Below are 8,865 nucleotides of genomic sequence, written 5' to 3' on the forward strand. Positions count from 1 at the left end.
TGTTACAGTTACTCTGTCAGCATGCTTCCTGGTGAAAAAACCTCTTTGCTAGACCAGTTCCATGCCCTCCCCCATTTGTGCCCTGAACTTGAATAACAAAAGCATTTTTAAAGCAAGATAAAGAACCGGTGAAAACAGGTCTACGTTTGACAACTGCCGCAATTTACCTTGCCACAAATTGTTACGCTCGGTACAGGAGAAATTTAAGTTACATGATCGGACACCAAAACGATACTACTGTCTTGCTAGCCAGAGAGCAATCACTACATGAATGAAAGAATGTACAATGAAAATGACTTGCCAGAGGTGAAGGCCTTACCTTCTATGCTCCTCTTCATGATGCTGTGTTCCACTAAAAAGAAAAACTTAAATCTTATACACAGCGAAGAAAAGTAAAAAGTGAACGGTTTTGCAGGACCAGCAGATTATGGTTAGAGTTCTGCACTTTTTGTGCACTGTAACAATACAAGCACTGCACATTACTCAACAACGTGCATAACCCTAGTTCAAACCTTGTAATGCTTTTCAATCATTTTCAAAACATCCAGGCTCTGATTATCAGTTAATAATTAAGGATCGAATCGCATCACAACCAGCCGGCCATAAAAATGGGAAGGAGGGCTAGTGTGGAAGTACTTGCCCTGAAATATTTTTGTTTCCAAGCAGCGCTGTAGGGATTCCACTTGAGAGATAAGGAATGCCTTGTCTCTTTGCAGCCCTTGAGCCTTCTCCTTCCACTTTTTTTTTTCAGCGTTTGCTCGCCGAAGCTCTTCATACGAGCAAAGTGACTCATCGTCACCCGATGAACTCGACATCGAGTAGCGCCTCTTCCGGCTCTTAAAATCCAGAATAAACTATAAAGTAACATACATTGGGCCATCAGCCCTAGGTTTACTTACATGCTGCTTACCTGCCCGTGGAAGGATGAGTTAGAAGGCGACATTTCCTCCTTCTGTGCACTCTTCAAGTGCTTTTCCAAAATTGCACTGTAAGCAGCACTCCTGCTGCTGTCTTTCATCTGCTTCTTTTTCATGGCAGCCTAGTGCAAAGAGGAGGCATGTGCACATTAAGCACTACAAAACAGAATTACAGAATTATAGTGAGTGCAGGCAATGGAAAATTTTGATCATTATATGAGGCTTGCATGCCACTGTAGCTGGTGAGCATACCTGCTTTTCCTTTTTCATCTGGCTTTGAATAGGCTCCAAATCTTCAGGGATTATTGCGCTCTGATTTTGGGCATTGTTACCCTTTTTGCTGACATTTTTTCCGTGAGTTCATCACGGGTTTCTGCGCAAATTGTGAAACTGATGGAATATATTGTCACGGCTAGACAGTCGAGACGGCTAGGACACGTTTCACTGTGAAGCGCCAGGCAGCAGCGGACTCCCGAGGGCACCACACAGAAGAGACGACTAAGAAGAAGCACTGGCCGCCACCATGGCTAAGGCTAACCATAATAGCGGTTAAGGGAGTTCGGCCGGGAGAGGGTGCCACGAGAGTGCCCAGGAATGTGGCATTCCTCCCCCCCCCCCCCCCCCCTCTGGAAAGCGCCGTCCTCGGCGCGGTAGGTCGTGTGGGCCGACGGCCGCTTCCCCGGGCACGGGATTTTGGCAGACGAACACCTGCTGTTCATGGGTGCCCGTGCAGAGGCGCAGTAGTCCTCCTGCATGTAGCAGTTATTGTCGACGGGTGCGGAACCCACTGTCTCGGCCGTCTTGATCTCGTATGCGAGGAGAAAGAGACAGCTCTCAGTCGTCTGGACATTTGCTACTTCCAGTTCGAGCAGTACGCGGTCGTTGAGCGTTCCCGAAACCGAGGCGTCGGTACTCTGTCCGACGGAGTATTCAAGCGGCAGCGTGTTGTGGTTGGACAGCAAGGCGAGTGTGGGATTGCATGAGGCGGTTCTTCTGGCCGACCACCATCTCGACGGGCGCGCACGCTGAACACCTTAGTGTTCGGCGGCCGCAGGTAGAGACGAGTGAGCTGCTAGCGGGCGTAGTAAGGCTTCATTCGTGCGACATGCACAACTTCGGACGTTGGTCGTCTAGAGGAACGAACAGTTCCTTGAGGGAGAACTTCATAGTTTACCTCGCCGAGTTGGCGTATAACTTTATAGGGGCCAAAGTACCGCCGAAGCAGCTTTTCAGAGCGCCCTCGTTGGCGGATTGGGCTCCACACCCAAACGTTTTCTCCGGGCTGGTAAGTGACATCCCTGTGGCGATGGTTGTAACGGTGAGCGTCCTTTGTTCGTTGATGACGGATATGTTGCCGAGCAAGTTGGCGGGCGGCCTCAGCTTCGTGAACAAAGCGGTCGGCGCCCATGACAGCGGACTTTACACTACCAGGAAGAAGCATTGCGTCGAGCATAGTCGTGGCTTCACGGCCATGGACTAAGCGAAACGGTGTGAAGTGACTAGTCTCTTGCAGCGCAGTGTTATATGCAAAAGTTACGTAAGGAAGTACTGCATCCCAGTTGCGGTGGTCGTCGTCGACATACATGGAAATCATGTCGGCGATCGTCTTATTTAGGCGCTCAGTGAGTCCATTAGTTTGTGGATGATAAGCTGTTGTTCGTCGGTGGCTGGTGCCGCTGAGTCGCATAACTTCCTCTGTCAGCGCCGAGGTAAAGGCCGTCCTTCTGTCAGTTATTACGACCGTGGGTACGCCATGTCGAAGCAAAATGTGGTGCATGAAGAAGGCGGCAATTTCCGCAGCTGTTCCACGGGGAAGAGGTTTCGTCTCACAGTATCGACTGAGGTAGCCGGTGGCGACCACAATGTACCGGTTACCCAGCAAAGACTCCCGAAAGGGGCCGAGTAGATCCATGACGACTTGGTAGAAAGGAACGTGTGGTGGATCAATAGGCTGCAGTAGTCCAGCCGGCTTAGTCGACGACGTCTTGCGACGTTGACACTCGCGACAAGTTCGGACGTAGCGTTTCACACCCACCGGGAGCTTGGGCCAGTAATACTTTTGCCGTATGCGTGCCAAAGTTTGGGAGAAACCAAGGTGACCAGAGGAAGGGTCATCGTGGCACGCCTGCAAGACTTCATCGCGAAAGGCATTAGGTATAACGAGCAGATAGACAGCCTCTGTCGGCCCATAGATCTTTTTGTACAGGATGCCGTCCCGTAAACGGAATGATGACAGGCCGCGTGAAAAGATGCGGGGCGGAGTCCGAGCGCTTCCTTCGAGATAGTCAATCAGGGAACGTAATTCAGTGTCGTCTCGTTGTCGTTGAGCCAAGTCGGACGCGGAGATGACCCCAAGGAAAAGGGAATCGTCGTCGAGGTCCGCGCTGTTGGTTGGAAGTGGGGCACGGGACAAACAATCTGCATCACTGTGTTTTTGCCCTGATTTATACACAATGGTGACATCAAAGTCTTGCAGTCGGAGGCTCCAGCGTGCGAGTCGCCCTGAAGGTTCCTTGAGGTTTGCCAACCAACACAGCGAGTGGTGGTCGCTCACCACTCGGAAAGGGCGGCCATACAAATAGGGGCGAAATTTCGTTACTGCCCACACAATAGCTAGGCATTCTTTTTCGGTAGTGGAATAGTTCACCTCAGATCGCGAAAACGTGCGGCTTGCGTAAGCGATTACGCGTTCGACACCATCCTGCCACTGTACAAGGACCGCACCACGGCCAACGTTACTCGCGTCTGTGTGCAGTTCTGTGCCAGCTGCCTCGTCGAAGTGCCCAAGTATGGGTGTACTTTGAATACGCGTGCGTAGCTCTTCGAAGGCATGTTGTTGCTCCCGACCCCAGAAGAACGGTTCGTTATCTTTGGTGAGGCGGGTAAGGGGCTCAGCGATTCGGGAGAAGTTCACAAAACGCCGATAATAGGCGCAGAGACCCAGAAAACGGCGCACACTTCGCTTGTCAGTAGGAATAGGAAAAGCAGCGACGGCGCCAGTCTTGTCGGGGTCTGGGCTAACGCCCTTGGCGCTCACAATGTGGCCCAAAAACTTCAGCTCCTCTAAAGCGAAGTGGCATTTTTCTGGCTTAAGGGAGAGACCGGCTGAACGGATAGCTTCGAAAACAGCGCGTAAGCGGCTGAGGTGTTCTTCGAAAGTGTCGGAGAAGATGACATCATCCAGGTACACGAGGCAGGACTGCCATTTGAGGTCTGAAAGCAGTGTCCATCATCCGTTGGAAAGTTGCCGGAGCTGAGCATAAACCGAAAGGGAGCACTCTGAATTCGTATAAACCGTCCTGGGTAATAAATGCAGTCTTCTCCCGGTCACGTTCGTTTACCTCTATTTGCCAGTAACCGCTGCGTAAATCGAGTGATGAAAAGTATTTGGCGTGGCGCAGGCGGTCTAGGGAGTCATCAATGCACAGCAAAGGATAAACGTCTTTCTTAGTTACTCTGTTTAGGCGTCGATAATCAACACAAAACCGTAGGGTCCCATCTTTCTTTGCAACTAGGAATACAGGCGACGCCCACGGGCTCTTCGATGGCTGTATCACGTCGTCCTGGAGCATTTCTTGAACTTGCTTTCGAATTGCGTCTCTTAAGAAGAACTTCTTGTTGGGCGAGTTGGTGCATACTGTTGTAGGAACGAATTGCGCACAAAAGACATACACAGGAAAACACGAGGGAGACAGAAAGAGCGCAAACTATCAACTGGTGTTTATTGGATTCAGAGCCGCTTTATAGGCAGTGTGCACACGTGCCTACAAAGAGGGGAACGAGGGGGTAAGGAGGCAAATCAACCCTGCGCGAAAATCCATCAAAAACGCTCCAAAAAATTCTTTTCCGCGTTGTACAATGAAACAGAGGTGTCACTCACACATTTATCACCTCTTGCCTTGATGTGGTATGCCTCTAGAAGTTCACGGGAAACTTTGTCATTACTCCTGCCCAGAATTCTGATATTATTTAGCAGTGGCTCACAACCGGTGCATGCAATGCAATGAGCAGGCAAATTCGCTCCTTTTCTATTCCTAATTGAACGCTGATGCTCCCCTGCGCGTTCATTCACGCAGCGTCCTGTCTGGCCCACATACACGCGACCACACTTGAGCGGGATGAGATACACAACGCCCGTGGCGCATTTTACGAATTGTGCCGCATGCTTTATCACGCATGCTCTTCGTCGAGCGCCTTCCGCGCTGATCCTTGGGCACAACCCGGCGAGCTTACGTGGCGCCGAAAACACCACAGGGACGCCATGCCTTTTTGCCACTTTTTTATGTTGTGGGCCACCTTGTGCATATACGGTACGACCGTAGTCTTTCTTCGCGGCAATCGCTCCTCGTTGTTGGCGCGGTTTCCTTTTTTTACCTTCCGAAGAAGGTTCTCGGCCACAGCTGAGATGACCTCGCAGGGGAAGCCGGCTGAAAGCAGCCTGTTTATCTGATTGTGAAAGCTGGTGTGCATTGCATGCGGGCATGACTTCGTCAGAGAAGATTCCAGGCACGAGCTAACTATGGCTCTCTTAACTATCTTCGAGTGGGCAGAATCATAGGGAAGAAGCCCTTTCTGCGCTCTCGGTGCGTAGTGCCAGCAGATGTGATGCAAACCAATCTCTAGGTTGAGATCTAAAAATTGCAACGAACCATGGTTCGGAAGTTCATGCGTAAAATTTAAACCCTTCCCATGACGTTTAAAAAGAGTTAAAATGCTATCCACTGAATGAGTGGGGGTCAAGGTTTTTTGTTTAGATAAAACAATTAGAAAATCGTCAACGTATCTAAATGCCTTAAGTACACCCTGGTTACTAAACACCTGATTCAGGGATCGGTCAATAGCGGCTAAAAAAATATTGCAAAGGGTCGGTGCGACGCAGGATCCAATGCAAATGCCTTGTCGTTGAATGTAAAAGTCATCGTTAAAAGAAATAAAAGTGGCTTGCAAATAAAATTCTAGTAAGGAAATGAAGCTGTCTGCTGGCACACTGGCTGAGTTTCGAAAACTTACTTCACCATTCCTTTCAATACATTCTCTGACGGCAACAAACAATTCATCATGAGGCACGGAATAAAACAAATCCTCCACATCTACAGAGAATGCGTAGCCAATAGGAGCGTTGGATTTCAAAAAGCGCACAACATCACCGGAGGTTTTTGTGGCAACTGGGTCCTCAACTTGTAACCCACTCAGATGCTTCTGCAAATACTGGCTTATTTGGAACTGCCACGAACCCTTCTCACTAACAATTGCTCTGAACAGCACTGACTCCTTGTGGGTCTTTGCGGTGAAGAAGACCGATAACGCTCTCTTCCTGCAATCAGTTATCGATCTTGCCAGCTTAGTTAAATCAAGATCACTGCACAGAGCCGCGGAGGTTGAACAAGAAGATCGTGAAAGGTGCCTCCTGGAAGGAGTAGAAGCTCTAACAAGAACAGTGAACACTAAACGCACCAAAGACCCGACCAGAAGTGTTGTTTCTTTCTTCAGGGAAAACAACCTGCGGTTGCTACAGGCTGATAAGACTGGAGGGTTCGTCGCTTTACGAGAAGAAGCGTTCAACGAAAAGGCTGGCCAAGCGATCGCTAAGAACTTTGTACGCGTGAAGCCCAGTGCAACAAGAATCAAGAGCAGGGCCGCGGATTTGTGCAGTGATCTTGATTTAACTAAGCTGGCAAGAACGATAACTGATTGCAGGAAGAGAGCGTTATCGGTCTTCTTGAGCGCAAAGACCCACAAGGAGTCAGTGCCGTTCAGAGCAATTGTTAGTGAGAAGGGTTCGTGGCAGTTCCAAATAAGCCAGTATTTGCAGAAGCATCTGAGTGGGTTACAAGTTGAGGACCCATTTGCCACAAAAACCTCCGGTGATGTTGTGCGCTTTTTGAAATCCAACGCTCCTATTGGCTACGCATTCTCTTTAGATGTGGAGGATTTGTTTTATTCCGCGCCTCATGATGAATTGTTTGTTGCCGTCAGAGAATGTATTGAAAGGAATGGTGAAGTAAGTTTTCGAAACTCAGCCGGTGTGCTAGCAGACAGCTTCATTTCCTTACTAGAATTTTATTTGCAAGCCACTTTTATTTCTTTTAACGATGACTTTTACATTCAACGACAAGGCATTTGCATTGGATCCTGCGTCGCACCGACCCTTTGCAATATTTTTTTAGCCGCTATTGACCGATCCCTGAATCAGGTGTTTAGTAACCAGGGTGTACTTAAGGCATTTAGATACGTTGACGATTTTCTAATTGTTTTATCTAAACAAAAAACCTTGACCCCCACTCATTCAGTGGATAGCATTTTAACTCTTTTTAAACGTCATGGGAAGGGTTTAAATTTTACGCATGAACTTCCGAACCATGGTTCGTTGCAATTTTTAGATCTCAACCTAGAGATTGGTTTGCATCACATCTGCTGGCACTACGCACCGAGAGCGCAGAAAGGGCTTCTTCCCTATGATTCTGCCCACTCGAAGATAGTTAAGAGAGCCATAGTTAGCTCGTGCCTGGAATCTTCTCTGACGAAGTCATGCCCGCATGCAATGCACACCAGCTTTCACAATCAGATAAACAGGCTGCTTTCAGCCGGCTTCCCCTGCGAGGTCATCTCAGCTGTGGCCGAGAACCTTCTTCGGAAGGTAAAAAAAGGAAACCGCGCCAACAACGAGGAGCGATTGCCGCGAAGAAAGACTACGGTCGTACCGTATATGCACAAGGTGGCCCACAACATAAAAAAGTGGCAAAAAGGCATGGCGTCCCTGTGGTGTTTTCGGCGCCACGTAAGCTCGCCGGGTTGTGCCCAAGGATCAGCGCGGAAGGCGCTCGACGAAGAGCATGCGTGATAAAGCATGCGGCACAATTCGTAAAATGCGCCACGGGCGTTGTGTATCTCATCCCGCTCAAGTGTGGTCGCGTGTATGTGGGCCAGACAGGACGCTGCGTGAATGAACGCGCAGGGGAGCATCAGCGTTCAATTAGGAATAGAAAAGGAGCGAATTTGCCTGCTCATTGCATTGCATGCACCGGTTGTGAGCCACTGCTAAATAATATCAGAATTCTGGGCAGGAGTAATGACAAAGTTTCCCGTGAACTTCTAGAGGCATACCACATCAAGGCAAGAGGTGATAAATGTGTGAGTGACACCTCTGTTTCATTGTACAACGCGGAAAAGAATTTTTTGGAGCGTTTTTGATGGATTTTTGCGCAGGGTTGATTTGCCTCCTTACCCCCTCGTTCCCCTCTTTGTAGGCACGTGTGCACACTGCCTATAAAGCGGCTCTGAATCCAATAAACACCAGTTGATAGTTTGCGCTCTTTCAGTCTCCCTCGTGTTTTCCTGTGTATGTCTTTTGTGCGCAATTCGTTCCTACAACAGAATTGCGTCTCGTTACTTTGAAGATACACGGTACGGCGACTGGCGTAATGTTCTCTGGCTTTCGTCGACTATAATTCGGTGTTTTGTAATCGGCGTTTGTCTAACTCTGGAGGTTGTCGCAAAACAGTCCCGGAAAAAGTCAAGGACAGTCTGCAGATTGCGTTTTTCACTAGGCAGGAGATTCGGGTTCACGTCGAGTTTAACAGGAGCATTCGTTGACCCTACCGATTTCGTAGTCCCCGTCAGCGAGTACTCTCCGGCGCATTCCCCGAGTTCTTCAAAATAAGCAATCGTTGTGTTGGCCGCTAAACGTTGGGGTTCACAACCGAAATTTGTGACTAAAAGCTCGGCTCGCTTTTTGTTCAAGTCTATAAGCCCGCGAGCTACACACACTTGCCGACCTAGGAGCAACGACAAGTTGGCTTCAGCGATACCATGGGTGCCGGCGCTGTCATCGCACTCCACAGTTACTAACATGCTGGTTCTCGACGGAATCACCACGCCATCATCGCAGACCCGCAACTTAGTCCTGCGTTGCTGGGGTTCGTCGGCAACAGTTCGGTGTGCAGCAAAC

The sequence above is a fragment of the Amblyomma mixtum genome, chromosome 10 (assembly GCF_055824585.1).
Source record: "Amblyomma mixtum isolate Tamu chromosome 10, ASM5582458v1, whole genome shotgun sequence".
In the NCBI taxonomy this organism is placed as follows: Eukaryota; Metazoa; Arthropoda; class Arachnida; order Ixodida; family Ixodidae; genus Amblyomma; species Amblyomma mixtum.